At 37.8% G+C, this 19422-nt stretch overlaps 1 pseudogene; it reads left to right on the forward strand.

The window, feature by feature from the left end:
• Positions 1–668: 668 nt before the first annotated feature.
• Positions 669–1928, forward strand: LOC122742605 (annotated as a pseudogene).
• The last annotated feature ends 17494 nt before the right edge of the window (positions 1929–19422 follow it).

Below are 19422 nucleotides of genomic sequence, written 5' to 3' on the forward strand. Positions count from 1 at the left end.
TAATTGTCAATGAATATTTTCCTGAATTTTTAATAAATTAAATAGTTTTTGCAACCCATTTGATAGGTCTTTTATAACTCTTGATAATGAATTGACAAAGAAAGAAAAATAAAAATTAATTGACATAATGGATTTGAATACAAACATCATTCAAAAATTATAGCCTTATAAATATTTAATTAAACAATCAATTCTTTACAAGCAAAAGAGCTTGTAAAATTCTTTTAGCACTTTCCACTGAATATTTGTGTGAGTGAGCCTTTTTACTTTATTCTTGCTTCAAATCAAAATGCAGAAATAAACTCAAGCAAACTATATTTCATGTTCTGTTTAGTGTTGAGCCAAATATTGCCAAACACATGCATATAAATGAGTCCAAAATAAATAGTTATATATGATTGTTATTTTTCTATCTTCCAAGTTGTAAATTATTTAATAAAACATGCTATTTATATTCAACAAATGTTTTCTGGATTCAGGAGGACCTGAGTTCAAATTCGGCCTCAGACACTTAACACTTACTAGCTGTGTGACCCTGGGCAAGTCACTTAACCCTCATTATCCCGCAAAAAAGAAAAAGAAAAAGAAATGTAGAGTAGTCTGCGCACCCCCATCTTCTTCCACTTCTGTTTGTCTCCGTCGCCGCAGGCCGTTACCATGAGGAGATCATACACCTCCAGGCCAGCAGTGTGGCAACCAAATCAGCGCAAAATTCTGGGAGGTGATCAGGGACGAATATGGTATTGACACCGCTGGAACCTACCATGGGGACAGCGACCTGCAGCTGGAGAATGAAGCCACCAATGGGAAATATGTACCCCGAGCAGTTCTGGTCGATCTAGAGCCTGGAACAATGTACTCTGTCCAGTCTGGACCTTTCTGATAGATTTTCGCGCCAGACAACTTTGTCTTCGCCCAGAGTGGTGCTGGAAACAACTAAGCAAAAGGCTCAGTTGTACTGATTGACTCAGTATTAGATGTTGTAAGAAAAGAAGCGGAAAGTTGTAACTGTCTCCAGGGCTTCCAGTTGACACACTCTCTGGGTGGTGGGATTGGGCCTGGGATAGGCACTCTCTTAATCAGCAAGATCCAGGAAGAGTACCCAGACAGAATCATGAACACTTCCAGCGTTGTAACCCTCCCCCAAGGTATCAGACACTGTAGTAGAGCCCTACAATGCGACTCTCTCGGTACACCCAGCTTTAGAAAATACAGATGAAAACCTATTGTATTGATAATGAAGCTCTCTATGATAGTTTCAGAACCCTGAAACTGACCACTCCCACACGTGGTGACCTGAACCACCGGGTGTCAGCAATCATGAGTGGCGTCACCACCTGTTTACGATTCCCAGGGCAGCTTAGTGCTGACTTGTGTAAGCTGGCAGTGAACATGATTCCCTTTCCCCGTCTGCACTTCTTTATGCCTGGCTTTGCTCTACTGACTAGCCGTGGTAGCCAGCAGTACCGTGCTTTAACTGTGCCAGAGCTCACCCAGCAGATGTTTGATGCAAAGAACATGATGACTGTTTGTGACCGAGGCACGGGCGAATCATACAGTGGCAGCCGTGTTCAGAGGCCGTATGTCCCATGAAGGAGGTAGACGAGAAAATGCTCAATGTTCAAAACAAGAACAGCAGTTATTTTGGGACATACCACCCTGGAACCTGAAAATGTCTGCCACCTTCATTGATAACAGAACTGCCATCCAAAAGCTCTTTAAGCGCATTTCTGAGCAGTTTTATAGCCATGTTTCACAGGAAAGGCTTTCTTACAGTGGTATACTGGAGAGGGAATGGATGAAATGGAATGTCACTGAAGCAGAAAGCAACACGAATGATTTGGTTTCTGGAGTATCAGCAGTATCAGGATGCCACAGCTGAGTAGGAGGGAGAATTTGAGGAGGAGGCTTAAGAGGAGGTGGCGTAAAGTTGTCCATCAGTTACTCTGTAAATTATGTCGAAAGCTGTATGAACTCTTTTTATTCATCTCACAAACTTGTTTTCCTGATGTTCATGTCCTCACTGCATTCTGCACTTGCTGTTTTCCTGTTCTTTGGACATCGAATGTTGTACAGATAACACCATTAAAGCATTTTTTCATAGTAAAAAAAAAGAAATGTAACAAAGTTTGCAGAAATAGTAAAATATGAGGTTCAACTGAATTTCTTCTTTTAATTCTCATAAAATATCCCATGTAAAATATTGATAACTATTTCATAATTGGGTTCTGTAGGTTTTATAATTAGGGTTTTCATAATTAAAATTTATATTATATAGAATACAAACTTTAACTTAGATATTGGGGTGCAGAAATTATTATTGCACTTACTGTAATTGTGAGTTACTATAAACACGTAATAATAAATCTAAAATAATATTACAAATCATATGGTTAAATTACCTTGGAAGTTCACAACACATGTTTAAGGGTATTCAAGGACCAAAAAAATGTTGGGAACCAGTAATGAAGATAGTAGTAGCACCTATCTCATAGGATGGTTGTGAGGATCAGTAAGATAACATATGAAGAATGCTTTTGAAACCTTAAAATGCCATATGCAAATTAGCTATCATTATAATGATGATGAAGATGACCGTGATGATGACTACAAGATGATGACAGTGGTGATGATGAAATGAAAACCCTTCTGAATTCTGCTTGTTCTCTCCTGGATGTTCCCTATCAAAACGCTTTCTAAAATGTGGAGCCAAGCACTGAACATGAAACTCCAGATGTCTGTATTTGGACTATCACTTCCCTGTTCCTTGGAAGCCATGACTCTCTTAATGTAGCCCAAGATTACATTAAATATTTTGGCTGCAATATGACACTTAATTCATATTGAGCTTGCAGTACACTAAAACCTTTTATTTATGCCTCCCCTATCTTATATTAAGGAGGTTTCTTGAACCCAGGCATAATACATTTATCCTATTAAATTTCACCTTATTAGATGCAGCACAGTGCCCTGGCCAGTCAAGGTCTCTTTGATCCTGACTGTAAAAGAAAAATTATATACTCTGCATTTTAGGCACAAATTTTCCAGGGAAAATTTTGTTAATTAAAGATAAAATTCAAAGGAACAGAAATCTATCCTTCCTTGGGAATATTTTTGACCTAAGACATTTCCACACACAGTTTGTAAGATTCACAAAACAAAAGCAAAAATTTCACAATATGATAAAACAGTTAAGAAGCTCAGGTACAGCTTTAATTAATCAAAACAGAACAATATTCATTTAGCCTAGTGTACCCTGGAGATACACTTTCCTAAAATCATTTAATCTGTCTTTAACCATTCTATTTAAGGATTCTCCTTTCAGCATGGTCAAAGAGAAATCCAGAGATATTTCTAATAATTGAATTAACTAAAGACATTCTTTCTGCACTTTGTCTAATCATTACCCTAATAAATGTCAAGAATGTTTACTTCTTGAGTTGATCTAGCCCTCACTTAAAAACTATTTAAGGGGGGCATCTAGGTGGCACAGTGGATAAAGCATCGGCCCTGTATTCAGGAGGACCTGAGTTCAAATCTGCCCTCAGATAATTGTTACTTACTAGCTGTGTGACCCTGGGAAAGTCAATTAACCCCCATTGCCCCACAAAACCAAAACAAAAACAAAACAAAAAACTAGTTAGGGGAGACTTCCGGGGCAGAGCCAAGATGGCAGAGGAAAGGCAGTGAGCTCTCAAACTCATGATACAATCATCCAAAAACATCCAAATAATGCCATAGGATAATTCCTGGAGCAGCAAAACCCACAGAATAATGTGCTGAAATCATTTTCCAACCAAGGATAGTTTGGAAGGTCAGAATGAGGGAGCTACTGTGCTGAGACAGGAGTAGAGCCCAACCCCATAGTCACCTGACACAGATCCAGTCCCGGGAAGGCCTCACCAGAAAAGCAGACCCCCAGAGCCTCTGAATTAGCTGCAGTGCCAGTGTCATCTGGAACTAAGCTCACAGTCTGCTGGAAGGGCTGAGCCCTGGCAGGGGGAGACTACAGGGGGCCTATGCTGGTGCTGAGGCAGAACCTGGGTTTTTTAACCCCTGCTGGGAACTAGGAGGTAGGCTTGAGTAGCAGTGGCCCAGGTGGGGGAGGGGCACAGGTTCAATGGAGCTGACAACCACAACACACAAAGTTGGTTGATTAGCAAGCTGGTCTGGGGTCATCTATGGACAGGGAAGAGGCCAGGGCAAGTGAAGAACTGCTCCTTAAATAATACCACCTAGGACCCTCCTGAAGCTTGGGATAGCCTGGAACAGTGCCCCACTCTAAGGAGCTAAAAGTCAAGTAAAAACAAGGCAAGATGAGTAGACAGAGAAAGGTGAGGACCATAGAAAGTTTCTTAGTGACAAGAGAAGATTGAAGTGCCCCCTCAGAGAAGGTGTCAACATCAGGGCTCCTATATCTAAAGATTCAAGAAAAGTATGAATTGGTCTCAGGCCATAGAGGTGCTCAAAAAGGACTTTGAAGATAAAGTTAGAGAGGTAGAGGAAAAAATGGAAAGAGAAATGAGGGTGATGCAGGAAAGACATGAGAAAAAAGTAAACAGCTTGAAAAGCCAAATTGGCCAAATGGAAAAGGAGGTACAAAAGCTCTCTGATCAAAATAATTGCCTAAGAATTAGGATTGAACAAATGGAAGCTAGTGAGAAACCAAGACACAGTAAAGCAAATCCAAATGGATAAAAAAAATAGAGGGCAATGTGAAATATCTTCTTGGAAAAACTGCTGACCTGGAAAATAGGTCCAGAAGAGATAATTCAAAGTGGCAATTTAGAGGAGAAGGGGATAAAGACAGGGGCAAAAGAAGGGAGGGCAGATTGGGGGAGGGGACAGACAGAAGCAAATCCCTTTTGAAGAGGGGTAGGGTGAAAGAAAATAGATAATAGAGTAAATATCATGGGGAAGGGAATAGGATGGAGGGAAGGGAATGGAAATGGAAGGGAAGGGAAGGGAAGGGTAGGTCAGGGAAGTTGGGGGTTGAGAGGTTGAGAGGAGGGAAGTGAGCTAGCATTTATTCAGTGCTGCACTGTGCTAAGGTCTTTATAGATATTATTTCCCAACAACCCTATAAGGTAGGTGCTATTATTATACCCATTTCATAGTTGAGGAAAATTAGGCATAGAAAAGTTAAATGGCTTGCCGAGGATCACACAGTAAGTATTTGAGGACAAATTCAAACTCAGATCTTTCTGACTCTGGCAGAATGCCTTAACCACCTAGCCATATATGGAAAGAAAAAAACAACAACAGTTCTTGAGATAGAATATTCCTCAACAACTTACAGAAGAGCTATGTAGTAGACAATCCCAGTGGTAGAAGTAGAAGACAAGCTCTGAAGCTTCTGTTAATTGAGAAGAGATCCAACTTTGACCATTGAGAGTTAAGCTACACAAAGGTACAGCTCCCTTGCAGGGGAACAGCATAAAGAAAGTACAAGAAGAAAAAGGATATGAGGGCCCTTCAGTGTTAGTTGCATTGACTACATATTTTCCATAGGGGTAAGCATGGGGATGATGAATTAATTAGAATAACTTAATTATTTTCTCATCTTCTACTTATTCCTCAATTCCTTGATATATGACTTTCTCTTTCATCCTAATACTGAGTTTACCATTCACCAACTCCTTCCAGTTTTTTTGTTCACCCCCTAAATATAGGTGTTGTCCAAGGTTATGCCTTCAACCTTCTCTTGACAGTTGTAATCTCATCTGGTCCCAAGGCTTCAATTTTCATCTTCCTTTGTGTGAATCCTTTATCAATATCTCCAACCTTTCTACCAAGTTCTAGTTCTACAATTTCAACTCTTCCTTAGATATCTTAAACTAGATGTTTAAATGTTCTCCAAGTGTTCAACACAAAACTTATGATCAACCCTAGCTTGGGAGATCTGTGAGGGCAGGGACCCAGTTTTACTTAATCTTTGTATCTCTCCAAGTTCTTAGCATAGTGCTTTGTGCATAGTAAATATGAACTAAAATTAAAGTTGGTGTAATAAGGCCAGGGCCTATGAAGGAATAACTTAGTGTTCTCTTTTAGTTATTTTGGATCTTAGGGAAGGAACATTTTATAATAGTTAATTTTTTAATTAATTATCAAAAGTGGTCAACTATGCAATACTTATCATTTTATTTGAAAATTCAAACATTTTCTTCAAGCCAAGTCACAAAATATAGTTTCCAAAGTAACCTTATTAGAAATAAACTATAATCTGGGGCAGCTAGGTGGTGCAGTGGATAAAGCACTGGCCTAGGATTCAGGAGGACCTGAGTTCAAATCCAGCCTCAGACACTTGACACTTAACTAGCTGTGTGACCCTGGGCAAGTCACTTAACCCTCATTGCCCTGCAAAAAAGAAAGAAAGAAACAAAGAAAGAAAGAAAGAAAGAAAGAGAAAGAAACTATAACCTGCAGTTGACCACCTTTTGATATAAAGGATTCCAAGATTGCAGGGACATGAGAATATACAAAACAGTTGTAAACTCTGTTGCTTGGGAAGTTTAATAAATTCCTCACTGAAAAGAAACTCTGAACAGCCAATGATCTCCACAGAAGAAAGAAATAAGTTGAAAAGATTCATTGTTTAAAATATGCCAGCTTGAAAATTTCATAACACAAAAGGTCAGAGTCAAGAGACATAATCTAGAGTTCTAAAGCATACAAGGAACTAGATATCTAAAATATGTTTCAGTTCTTCCAAAAGGTATACTTTTCAATTTGAGTCATTTGGCTCAATGATCATGCCCCTTCTCTTTTGATGTTTGGGAGTAGATAACCTGCTCACACATGATCTTCTAGGCAAACTTTAGCTGCTGAGGGCTTCCCCACTGCTCTAGTGTTTTAGGTTTTTTTATTGGAAACATGAGAATTCATGCAATAGGGGAAACTAAAGCTCATTTTTAATATCCTCTGTGATGGTGCATTTTTTACGCTATTTGTTTTTTGAAAACAGCTAAGAGTCATCCAGTGCTAAATGGTAAATAATCTAGTTAAGTTGGCACATGTTTGGGGGAGACAAAGGGCATAAGCATAGATGAAGAGAAACAAAACTATCAAAATGTTGTTTAAGGCTAAAAGGAAGGTGTAATTATAAAGTACTGGGATTATTTTTTTCATGTGTCTGGTAAACTTCTCTGAAAGCAGTTTCAAAAGAGGTAGTTATTGAAAATAATTTGAATAATAGCCACATCATTGGGATAATTATCAGCCTACCGTGATTTATACTTTTAAGACAAGTATTCATTTGGATTTATGAGTTTTTAATATCTTTTTCAAAAACTAAGTATCATAAAATTATGGTTATGTAGGCAGAGGTGTCCTCAGCTACATAGGCTGATTTTCCACGAAGTAGTAATGAGCCTCTGTTCTAAAACATCTTAGTCAGTAAAGTACCTGCCAGCTTTTGAGTTATTGTGATTTTTAGTGTTCTCTATATAAAACAAAGTGGAAAAATTGTGATTCTGAACAAAAACGGTACTCAGAATGTGGTTGTTTAATGCATGGTAGTAATGAGAGCATGTCAGAGATATCTGAGGTGTGACTTGTGACCTTTGGCTTATTTAAACATTAGTAAAGTCACAGGATATAGAGAATTGGATCATATCTCTTATAGAAATGGAAATCTTTGCTTACTTAGAATAGGAAAATGAAATTTTTGTCAGTAACTCTACAATAGGGATGGTCCTCAGGTGGCAGGCATTAAAAAAATGTAGAAATAGAGATGAACTGCACTGTGTGCGATAAACTGAACTCTGAAATAATATAGAGAGTGTGTATTGTGTGGAAAGGCTTGAAAACAGAATGAGGTGTGGGAGGTGTCATGGTCAGCATATTGTCACTACAAAACATGTGTGAGGGGATAATGTAGGTAGAGAGAGGTTGGGTTTGTGTTCTGTGGGTAATAAGTTGGGCAAAGAACAGGGAGAAAAATGAGTACCTTGAGCATAAGCACAAATGTCTCTTGCTTTCCAGAAGCTTCTATTGATAATGAAATAACATTTTGAAGGTCTCATTAATTTGTGCTTTGGCAACCTTATTTATTCTCAGTTTTGGTATGGTCAGCTCTAGTCTGGTACTTTAGTGTCTATTTTTCTTCTGGTTCACCAAAGGTTGCAATTTATTCCTTATCCAATGAGCCTAGGTAGCAGCTGCTGTCTTCTAAACAATTATCAGAGGGTCCTAAGCACCACAGAACTCCTCATTTGTAACCAAACATTTGCGAAGGACACTCTTATGATGAATTATCTTTCAAAAGGCAAGGCTTGAACTCTAAAATAAGCAAAACTGGATTTAATTCTCAATTTTCATTGAGCTCTTCCCACCTCCTCTTCTCCCCCCTTCTCTCACTTCTTTGAGATAAAGCAGACACTTTGATGCTTTTAATGAGTTCTGTCTTCTTTGTCCTGTGGATTCAGCTGTAATTACTCTACATATGGGACAAAATTCCTTTTTTTAAGTTTGAAGAATAAAAGAGGTTGGGAAAAAGTGGCTTATTGGTCACATGACTAGGAAATCTTCCTAATGAATTCCAATATGTGTGTTGCCTTATTTATTACTATCCTGCATCTACATTAATGCTTTGCACATAGAAGTCACTTTGCAAATATTTCTTCAATCCTGAATAAATACATGAATGGATTTTCCTATAAAATATCAAGAATCACTTTGGGTTAAGAGCTGACTATCTAGAGTGGTTTGAAGATAATGCCTTCTAGAGGAAGGGGTACATAATGATAACCCTTGGACTTTCCTTCACTGATAGATCCTGTAAAGAACATATGACGGGGCAGCTAGGTAGCACAGAGGATAGAGCACCGGCCCTGGAGTCAGGAGTACCTGAGTTCAAATCTGGCCTCAGACACTTAACAATTACTAGCTGTGTGACCCTGGGCAAGTCACTTAACCCCAATTGCCTCACTAAAAAATAATAATAATAATAAATAATAATAAAAAATTTTAAAAGTTTGGGGGCAGCTAGGTGGTGTAGTGGATAAAGCACTGGCCCTGAATTCAGGAGGACCTGAGTTCAAATCTAGCCTCAGACACCTGACACTTACTAGCTGTGTGACCCTGGGAAAGTCACTTAACCCCAATTGCCTCATAAAAAAAGAACATATGAAAGGCATGATGTAAACCTTCAGAGAACTTCCAATCTAGTGGGAACATTAGCTTATGATGAGAATTCTTCATATTATTGTGATGTTTGACATAATTCTTCTAGAATTGGCTTGAGATACATTGCCCTAAAGTAGCCTAGCAATATGCAGAACTAAATGGATTGTCATGCATAAACCAAATGAGAATATGTGAAAAATATAAAACAAAGTTATATTTCATGATTTAGAAGGTAGTATTAGCAGTATAATGGGAGAAGATGTTTAATGGAAGTTTAATCCTTCAAGTCTGTAGGTTACAGGAAATAAAATTGCTTCACAAAATGTATCCAACTCTGTAGGGCCAAACTGCAGAGTAGCAGTACAGTTTCTTGTAGTAATGGAATTTATGGACTTTCTCTCTATTCTATTTGAGAAGGAGGAGGGCTCAAAAGGGCACAAATTGATTATAGCCTATGGCTGAGGAGTGTGAGATTAGATGACGGTCAATCTGAGGATCAGAGCCATCAACTGGGAAGACATTTGGAGGAAAATTACACAGAGGGGCAGGATGATTAGTGTTATTGGATGACAAGAGTGTCATTGGGGCAGATTCCACATATGGGAAAAGATTCCCAATCAGGTGTGTGTGCAGAGTGAAATCAGACAAAGGGAAAGATTTATTTGGAAATTTGGGGGCTGAGAGTATTATCAAGTTAATTTCCATGTGAAAAGGATTTATATTAAGAGGTAGGTCATACATAGTCATCATTTCCTTTCAGAGTAACTTAGACCTAATTAAAATAGATTCATATATATATAATTAGAAAAATGTATGTGGACAGTTAGAAGACCCTCTTCCACAGGTTCTTGGTACTTGAAAAATCCTTAAGAAGAGGAAGGAAGTTGAATTCGTAAATGGGTATACAGCTAGTTTTATGTGCTTATAGTCTTGATAAAAGGGATTTGTGAAAGCAAAAGGGGCTTTCATTATCAAAGTATTTTTTAAATTTTTTCATTAATTTTATTTTTTATTCTGAACTTAACAAACACCAAATAAAACAATAATTTTCATTTACATAATAAAAGAGAAAAGGATTGCACATGAAAATATCTCCATTGTGTAAAGTTTGTGTTAAGTTTATAATTAATTCAACATGTAACTTTCAAAGCTACCTTTCTCTTCTCTGTTTTTTTTTTCTTTTGGGGGCAAGGGGAAGGAAAACCATACCTAGTCCATAACTCACATACAACTTCATATTCATTAAAAAAAAAGAAAATAAAATTCTTATGACAAAAAGGAATAGCCAAGCAAAACAAATTCCTAAATTGATGATGTCCAAAAATGTATGGTTTACTCATATATTGAATCTAGCACCACTCTGTTATGAGGTAGGTAGCATGCTTCCTTATCAGTCTTGTAGTTGGCCATTTCATTCATCAGAGTTAAGTATTTCAAAGTTGTTTGTCTTTGCTATGTTTTTGTTATTGCATAATTTCTGGTCCTGCTCATTTTATTCTGCATCAGTTCAAACATGACTTCCTGTATTTTTTTTCTAAGACCACCCATCATTTCTTATGGTGCAATATTAGTCCATTATATTTGCATATCATAATTAGTTCAATAATCCCCCAGCTAATGAGCACCTCCAGTTCACTTCTAATTCATTTCTAGTTCATGGCCAATAGAAAAAGAGTGGCTTTAACTACTTTTGTACATATGGGTCCTTTTCCTTTTTCTTTTATCTCTTTTGAACCTATGGCTAGTAATGATATTGCTGGGTCAAAGGGTATAAATAGTTTAATGAATTTGGGGGCATAGTTCCATGTTGCTTTCCAGAGTGGGCCAATTTATAGCTCTACTCATAGTCCATATTTTCTCACAGCCTCTCAAACAAGCATCATTTGTCATTTTAGTCTTCACCAATCTACTAGATGTGAGAGGGAACCTCAGAGTTGTTTTTATTCATATTTATAATTTTTATTATAATATTAACATTATTAACATTTAATGCTTTGGAGCAATTTTAAATATGCCTATTGATAGCTTCTTTTTTCCCTTTTGGAAACTGCTTGCTCATCCTTTAACCATTTATTCATTGGGGAATAGCTCTTGTTTCTATTTGTGTGAATTGGTTGTGTATATGTATATGCATATATCTCTATACCTATAGTCATATATAAATATAAAATCTAGGATCTTAGACATTTATCAGAGAAACTTGCTTCAAATATTTTTTCTCAGTTAACTGGGTCCCTTCTAACCTTAAGCACATTAATTTTGTATGTATAAAACCCCTTCAACTATAAGTCATCAAAATTGTCCAATTTATCTTCAGTCATGTTCTCTATCCCTTGTTGGTCATGAAATTGTATCCTATCTATACTTGTAAAATATATTTCCTTCCTGGATTCTCTAATTTGTTTATAATATGATCTTTTATATCTAATTCATGTATCCATTTGGAGCTTATCTTAGTATATATATTATGTGAGGGGTCAAACTTATTTGTTGCCAGACTACTTTCCAATTTTCCCCGAATTTTGCCAAAATTTATTGAATAGTGAGTACTTATACCACAAGTGAGGGATTTTGGCTTTATTGAACATTGGGATAGCATATTTTTTGTTTCTCTATGTTGTATACCTATTCCATTCCTACTGATTATCTTCTGTAAGTTTTGATCAATACCAAATACATGGTATTTCGTACCCAAAAAGGCTCTCTGTGATTACTGCTTTGTAATATTATTTGAAATTTGGTATTGTAAAGTCCTTTTCCTTCTCTCTTTTCTTTTTCATTATATCTTTTCATTCTTCACCTTAGGCTCCTCCTGATAAATGTTATTCTTATTATTTTTTAATAATTCTATAAAATAATCTTTGATCATTTGATTTTTATAGCAGTGAGTAAGAATTGACACAGCTTAGTCATGAAGAGTTAATATTTCTTCAATTATTTAGTTCTGTCTATTTCTTTAAAGTGTTATTTGTTATATTAATCCAGTCCCCAGATGTGTCTTTCTAGGTAGATGCCCAAACATTTTATACATTCTGTCATTATTTTTAGTTTGCTCTTTTGGATTCTCTTAATAGACCATCATATTATCTGCAAAAAGTAAGCGGTCCTCCCCCCTTACTAGATTATTGCTTTGACTTCTTTTCCTTGTTTTATTGCTATATCTAATATTTCTAGTCCTATGTTCAATAGTAATGATGTTTTGCTCTTAATCTTTTTTCAGTAGTTCAGTTTTTATTATTTTCCAGATACATATAAAGATAGTTTTCAACATTTGTTTTCATAGGATTCTTAGTTCCACATTTTCCTCCCACCCTCCCTTTCCTTAATCCTCCCCAAGGACAGAAAGCAATCTGATATAGGTTATATATGTGCAATCACATTAAACACATTCTGCATATAGTCATATTGTGAAAGAAGAGTCAGAGCACAAGGGAAAATGTTAAAAAAGGAAGGGAAAAAAACAGCCCCAAAGCAGAAACAGTATGGTTCAATCTGCATTCATAAACCACAGTTCTTTTTTCTGGATTTTGAGAACATTGTTTTTGGACCATCACATTGCTAAAAAGAGTCAAGTCTATCACTATTGTTCATCTCACAATGTGCTGTTACTGTGTATGAGGTTCTCCTGGTTCTGCGCTCTTCTCATTCAGCATCTAGTTCATGTAAGTCCTTCCAGGTTGCTCTGAACTCCTGCTGCTCATCAGTACTTTTCACTTGATTTTTTAAAACTTTGTGTTCTAATTTTTCTTCCTCCCTCCGTCCTCATCCCTCCCAGCAATTCAATATAAGTCATACATATGTAGTTATGCAAAACATCTTCTTATTAGTCAGGCTGTGAAAGAAAATAGACAAAATACCATTAGAAAGAGAAGCTAACAAATAAAATTATACTTCAATCTGTATTCAGATGCCATCAGTTCTTTCTCTGTTGATGGTTTGAATTTTTCATATGTCCTTCTGATATCATCCTACTCATCATTTCTTTCAGTTACTATTGCTAATTGTACTACCCTCTATCTTATTCCCTCTTCTTGATATTTACTCTATTTTCTATCTTCTTTCACCTCATCCCTCCTTGAAAATGTTTTGCTTTTTACTGCCCCCTGCCCCAATCTGCCCTTCCTCCTTCCTTTACCTCTCCCCCCATCTCCTTCCCCTCCCACTTTCCCTCAGGGCAGAATATATTACTATGTCCACTTGAGTGTGTATGTTATTCCCTCTTTGAATCAATTCTGATGAGAGTAAGGTTCACTCACTGCCCCACTCTTTTCCCATCTTCCCCTTCACTCCATAAGCTTTTTCTTGTTTCTTTTATGTGAGATACTTCCCCCCAGTCCACAACTCCCTTTCCCTTTCTTCCAGTGCATTCCCCTTACCCCTTAACTTTATTTTGAAGATGTCATCATGGGTTAGCTAGGTGACACAGTGGACAAAGCACCAGCCCTTGACCCAGGAGACCCTGAGCCTAAATCCAGCCCCACCCTGCATGCCCCTCCAAAAACAAGGATAAACAAAAAATAGATGCTTTACAGATATCTTCCCTTCATATTCTATTCAAACCCGTGCCCTCTAAGTATATTCCTTTCAGCTTCCCTAATACTGAGAAAGTTCTTATGAATTATAAATATTATCTTCTCATGTGGGAATGTTTAACCTTTTAATATCCCTTATGATTTATTTTTCCTGTTTATCCTCCTGTTTTATCCTCTAGGGTCTTGCATTTGAAAGTCAAAGTTTCTACTGAGCTCATGTCTTCTCATCATGAATGCCTGAAAGTTCTCTCTTTCATTCAATTCTCATTTTTGCCCCTGAAAACTTATACTCATTTTTGCTGGGTAGGTGATTCTTGGTTGTAATCCCAGTTTCTTTGACCTCCAGAATATCATATTCCGAGCTCTCCAATCCTTTAAGGTAGAAGCTGCTAGATCTTGTATTATCCTTACTGTGGCTCCACAATAGTTGAATTGTTTCTTTCTGGATGCTTGCAATATTTTTCCTTATCCTGGGATCTCTGGAATTTAGCTATAATATTCCTGGGAGTTTTCATTTCAGGATTTCTTTGAGGAGGTGATTGGTGGATTCTTTCAATTTATATTTTGCCTTCTGTTTCTAGAATATCAGGACAGTTTTCCCTGACAATTTCTTGGAATATGATGTCTAAACTCTTATTTTGGTCATGGTTTTCAGGTAGTCCAATGATTTTCAAGTTATCTCTCCTGGATCTATTTTCCAGGTCAGCTGTTTTTCCAAGGAGACATTTCATATTGCCCTCTATTTTTTATTTAATTGGATTTGCTTTACTGTGTCTTGGTTTCTCATAAAGTCACAATCTTCCATTTGTTCAATCCTAATCCTTAGGCAATATTTTCTTCATCAGCAGAGAGCTTTTTTATCTCCTTTTCCCAATTGTCTTTTCAAGCTGTTGAACTTTTTTCTCATGACTCCCCTGCCATCTCTCTCATTTCTCTTTACCATTCTTTCTCCCATTTCCTCCTAAACTTCCTCTATCTCTCCTACTTTTTCTTCACAGTCCCTTTTGTGAGCGCTCTCAAGAGCCTGATACCAATTCATATATTTCTTGGAAAGCTTTGGATGTTGACGCTTTTACTTTGTTATTATCTTCTTCTGAGAAGGTGTATTCTACTTTTCATACCAAAAAGTTCTCTATGGTCTGCTGTTTCTTTGCCCACTCATCTCTGATAAGAAGCAGGAATGTTGCTTGAAATCTCGATTCTCTGTGGTCTGAACGCTTGGCATAGCTGTGCCCCTTCCCCCACTGGGATGCCACCACTTACAATTTCTACCCCCTGGTTCAGAACCAGGGCGCTTCTCTCCAACTCCTGCAGAGGCTACATCCACTTCACCGTAGCCAACTGCTGAACCCCCTCACTGGTCCATGAACAGAGCCTCAGAAGAAGCCGCTGGCACCAAAGACTCTGAGGCGCTGGAGGCATGGTCTGTTCCTGACTGGATCCAGACCACCCACTGGGCTTCTCTCTCAGCACAATCCACAGGTGATCCCAATTGCCGTCTTTGACTGGAAAATAGTCTCACTCTGTTCTTATGTGAGTTAGGCTGCTCTGGGTTTTTTTTATGGCATTATTTGGTAGTAAGTGGATGGGTTTATTGGGAGCTTGTGGAAGTCACAGCCTCTCCTCTGCCGTCTTGGCTCTGCTCCAAACTGACCAAGGGTTCAAACCAAAAGTGAGTTCCAAGATGTTACTCTATCCTTAATCTTAATGGAAAGGTCTCTAAGACTTCTGGATTAATAGAACTCTGGCTCTTAATTTTAGACAAATGCTATTTGCCATATTAAAGAAATATACATTTATTCCTGTACATTCTACAGTTTTAAACAGAAATAGGTGTTGCATTTTTTTTGCAAAGAAGATATTTCACATTGCCCTTGTTTTTTCTATTCATTTGGATATTGCTTTATTGTGTCTTGCTTTCTCATAAAGTCACTAGCTTCCAATTGTTCAATCCTAATTCTTAAGCAATTATTTTCTTCAGAGAGCTTTTCCATTGGCTTTTCAAGCTGTTGACTTTTTTCTCATGACTTTCCTGTATCACTTTAATTTCTCCTTCCATTTTTCCTCTACCTCTCTTACTTTATCTTCAAAAGTCCTTTTTGAGTGCTTCTATGGCCTGATACTAATTCATTTTTTTTCCTGGAGCTTTGGTTGTAGGAGCCCTGATGTTGCTATCCTCTTTTCAGGGATGCACCTTGATCTTCCATGTCACTAAAGAAACTTTCTATGGTCTGCATCATTCTCTGTCTGCTCATCTTGCCCACCTTTTACTTGAGCTTTTAACTCCTTCTTAAAGTGGGGCACTGCTTCCAGGCTGCACTATCCCAAGCGTTCAGGGGTCCCAGTGGTACAGTTTAAATGAGGCACATTCTACACTCTCCTGGTCTGTGCTCTGGTCTGTAAATAACCCCAGGCCTACTTGCTCTTCAACCAGAAAAACAAAATTTTTGTTTTTGCTGGGTTGATAGCTCTGGCAAGCCTGCGCCCCTCTCCCACCTGGGCCACTGCCACTCAAGGCTGCTTTTTGGTTCCCAGCAGGGGTAAAACCACTGAGTTCCACCTCAGTACCAGCAGAGACCCCTGTAAACACTTCACCCCCACCCATCTGCAGCCAACCACTCAGCCCTCTCACCACACCAATCTTAGTTCCAAAAGACACTAGTGTTGCACCCAATTCAAGAGCTCAGAGGTCTCTTTCTTTGTTGCAGCCTGCCCTGGGGCTGGATCTGTGTGGCTCACCCTTGTGTTTGGGTTCCATTCCTGCCCCAGCACAGCAGACCCCTCCTGCCCACCTTCTAAGCCATCTTTGGCTGGAAAATGACCTCAACATTTTCCTTTGATTTTATGGTGGTGATTGTGTTGTGAGTTCCAAGAGCTTACTGTCTTTCCTCCATCATCTTCACTCTGCCCTGGAAATTGCAAGAAATTCCATTAGAAAAAATGTAGACAATAAAGTTGTGGGGTGTAAAGAATGAATTGTTATTGAGGTTTTTATGACCCCATCTTTTGGCTAGAATTAAAAAAAAAACTCAGTGCGTGCACTGGCCTCTGGGCTCCGCAAACAGCAATGGTGTTCCACTCACTGTTTGTAGCCATTGCATGGCACTGGCACACTGGCACCTCATGTCATCACCCACACGCCAATGCCTATAGAAGCCTGGCAAAAATATGATAATGATTGGAAGCCTAGTGAGGGCAGTCATGTGACTGTCAGAGCAGCCAGCCATTTGGCTAGGGGCTATGTCTGTTGGGAAGAAGGGGGTGTTTTCCACCATTCTAGCTTGAAGGTTTGGGAAGGCAACAGGATGCTGCTGTGTGTTCTCAGCTGATTCCTGGGTGTTGTGTTGTTCAGGTTGTATAATTTCCCTTTTCCCATTTTATTTCTTTTCCCCTTGATCCTACTGATCTGTTTGTGTTTTTTTTAAGTTCGTTCTTGTTAAATAAATACTGCTCTGTTTTGAGGAGGCTGTCTCCTTCCTTGCCCCAATATTGCGGCAAGCCACTTAGCTAACATTCCCCAATTAAAATTGGTCCCCACAGGGAGAGAAGTATCAACAATCCTGAGATTGTTGCATATTGTTGCCGATGCTACTACTCTGATGACAGAAAATGAAGAATAATTAAGAAGAACCTCTTGATGAGAATGACAGATGAGAGTGTAAAATTTTGGATTGAATAGTGACATAAAAAAATTAAGATCATGGCAACCAGTCTCATGTTCTGGCAAATAAATGGAGAAGAAATAGAAGCATTATGAGATTTTATATTGTTGGACTCAAAAATCACTGCAGATGCCAACTGCAGCCATTGAAATTAAAAGATGCTTACTTTTGGAAGGAAAGCTATGACAAATCTGGCCAGAACTAAAAAGCAGAGACATCCCTTGTTCACAAGGTCTGTATAACCAAAACTTTGCTTTTCCCAGGAGAAATGTATGACTAAGAGATAGACTATAAGGAGATGTGGAGTGCTACCGGAATTGAACTTTTGAATTGTTGTTCTGGCGAAGACTTTTTGAGAGTTCCTTGGATAACAAGGGGATCAACATCAGTCAATACTTAAAGAAGTTACTTTAGGCTATTCCACTAGAAGGTTCAGTGATAGAAGGCTATTCACTGAAGCTGAAGTTTAAATACTTTGGCGACAATAATGAGGAAGATAGGACTCATTGGAAGAAAAAAAAACACACTTGGGAAAAACTGAACGGCAACAGTAAAAAATGAATGGCAGAGGATGAAAATGGATAGATGGTGGCATAGAAACAATGAACATGAGTTTGGACGCACTTCAGGAAATAGACTCATACTCCTTTCATGGAGCTAGAAGGAACTGGCATACTATGACTGGATGAGGTAATGAGTCAGGCACAACTCAAACAATAACTTTCATTTGTGCTCCCTAAACTCTTTAACTATTTTATTGCACTGTTGTTTATAAAGGATGTATTTATTATTTACTGTCTTTTATGTTTATATCTGTCTAATAATTTTTGTTAAAATTTTGTCTTGTAATTTGAAGATCAAAGTTTCTGTTCAGTTCTGGTCTTTTCTTCAGTAAACCTTGGAAGTCCCCTATTTCATTGAATGCCATCTTTTCCCCCTGATATTGAAATGCTCAGTTTTGCTGGGTAGTTGATTCTTGACTGCAATCCAAGCTCTTTTGTCTTCTGAAATAATCATATTCTAAGCCTTCTGATCCTTTTAATGTGGAAGCTGCCAGGTCCTGAGTAATCCTGGACTGTAATTCCCCAATATTATAATTTGTTTATTTCTGGCTGCTTTGTAATATTTTCCCCTTTCACCTAATAAATCTGGAATTTGCATTCTAATATTCCTTGAAGTTTTCCTTTTTGGGTCTCTTTCAGATGGTGATCTGTGGATTCTTTCGCTGACTATTTATCCTCTGATTCACAATATCAGGGCAATTCTCCTTGATAATTTCCTGGAATATGGTATCTAGACTCTTCTTTTGATCATGGCTTTCAGGTAGTCCAATAAGTCTTAGATTATCTCTCTGGATCTATTTTCCAGGTTAGTTGTTTTTCAATGAAATATTTCACATTTTCTTCCATTTTTTTCATTCTTTTGGTTCTGTTTGACAGATTCTTGGTGTTCATGGAATCATTAGCTTCCATCTGCCCAATTCTAATTTTTTAAGGCATTGTTTTCTTCAGTAAGCTTTTGCACCTCCTTTTTCATTTGGCCAATTATATTTTTTTGTAATTATAAAAATATTTATTGTTTTCCAGTACCTGTAGAGATGGTTTTCAACATTTGTTTTTATAAGAGTTTCTAGTTTCAAATTTTTTCCAATTGTATTTTTTTAAGGAATTGTTTCCTTTGGAAAATTTTTGTACTTCCTTTTCCAAGCTGTTTACTCTTTTTTCATAGTTTTCTTGCATAACTCTCATTTCTCTTCCCATTTTTTCTTCTACCTCTCTCATTTGATTGTTAAAATCCTTTTTGAGTTCTTCCAGTAAGGCTTTTTGGTTTTGAGAGCAATTCATCTTTCCCTTTGAGTCTTCATAGGTAAGCATTTTGACAGTATTGTCCTTATCTGAGTTTGTGTTTTGGTCTTCCCTTTTGCTATAGAAGCTATTAATAGCAAGGGCCCTTTATTCTGTTTCTTACTCATATTGTAGCTTATTTTTTGACTTTTAAGTTGAGTTTCTGCTCCTGGGGCACATGGACCACATGTTGCAAGCTTCTTGTGCTGGCATATAGGGGCCTGGTCACTGTCTTTCTGTTCTGAGGCCTCACAACCC

This window comes from Dromiciops gliroides, chromosome 2, assembly GCF_019393635.1.
Source record: "Dromiciops gliroides isolate mDroGli1 chromosome 2, mDroGli1.pri, whole genome shotgun sequence".
NCBI classification, from domain to species: domain Eukaryota; kingdom Metazoa; phylum Chordata; class Mammalia; order Microbiotheria; family Microbiotheriidae; genus Dromiciops; species Dromiciops gliroides.